The sequence below is a fragment of the Penaeus monodon genome, chromosome 19, assembly GCF_015228065.2.
Source record: "Penaeus monodon isolate SGIC_2016 chromosome 19, NSTDA_Pmon_1, whole genome shotgun sequence".
NCBI lineage: Eukaryota > Metazoa > Arthropoda > Malacostraca > Decapoda > Penaeidae > Penaeus > Penaeus monodon.
The window spans coordinates 14,398,377-14,398,661 of NC_051404.1; positions in this window are offsets into that span (position 1 = coordinate 14,398,377).

Below are 285 nucleotides of genomic sequence, written 5' to 3' on the forward strand. Positions count from 1 at the left end.
CTTAACCTCCTTTTCTCTTTTTAAGCTCACTGCCACTCAGTTACGCAAGCTTCACAACAAACGTAGCACAAAGTTATCCTTCTGCGGACTCATTTTATTTCTTTCTTTTACGAACAATACATCATTTATTCACTCTTTTTGTCTCTCGTATCTCCCTCAGCTGTCTTTCTGCAGTTTCTTCATCTCCTTTGTTTCCCGGAAGGATGAATATTCAAGGGTGTGTGGTGACCTGGCATATTTTCTCTTCCTCTAGGTCACAATGGCTAATCTTCGGAGGGAGATTCG